Genomic DNA, 514 nt, shown 5'->3' with positions numbered 1-514 from the left:
ATCCTCATCCTCATCCTCATGCTATCCTCATCCTCATCTGTATCCTCATCCTCATCCTCATCCTATGCGCATCCACATCCTCATCCTCACATTCTATCCTCATCCTCATCCGTATCCTCGTCCTCACATTCTATCCTCATCCTCATCCTATCCTCATCCTCAACCTCATTCACGTCCTCATCCTATCCTCGTCCTCATCCTATCGTCGTCCTCATCCTCATTCTCCTCCTCCTCATCCTATCCTTATCCTCATCCATATTATCATCCTCATACTCATCCTCTTCCTCATACTACTCCTCATCCTATCCTCATCCTCATGCTATCCTCATCGTCATCCGTATCCTCATCCTCATCCTATGCTTATCCACATCCTCATCCTCACATTCTATCCTCATCCTCATCCGTATCCTCATCCTCATCCTCATCCTCATCCTATGCTCATCCGCATCCTCATCCTCACATTCTATCCTCATCCTCATCCTATCCTCATCCTCATCCTCATCCTATCCTCTTC

This window comes from Lupinus angustifolius, chromosome LG18, assembly GCF_001865875.1.
Source record: "Lupinus angustifolius cultivar Tanjil chromosome LG18, LupAngTanjil_v1.0, whole genome shotgun sequence".
Taxonomy (NCBI): Eukaryota; Viridiplantae; Streptophyta; class Magnoliopsida; order Fabales; family Fabaceae; genus Lupinus; species Lupinus angustifolius.
This window is presented reverse-complemented; position numbering follows the sequence as displayed.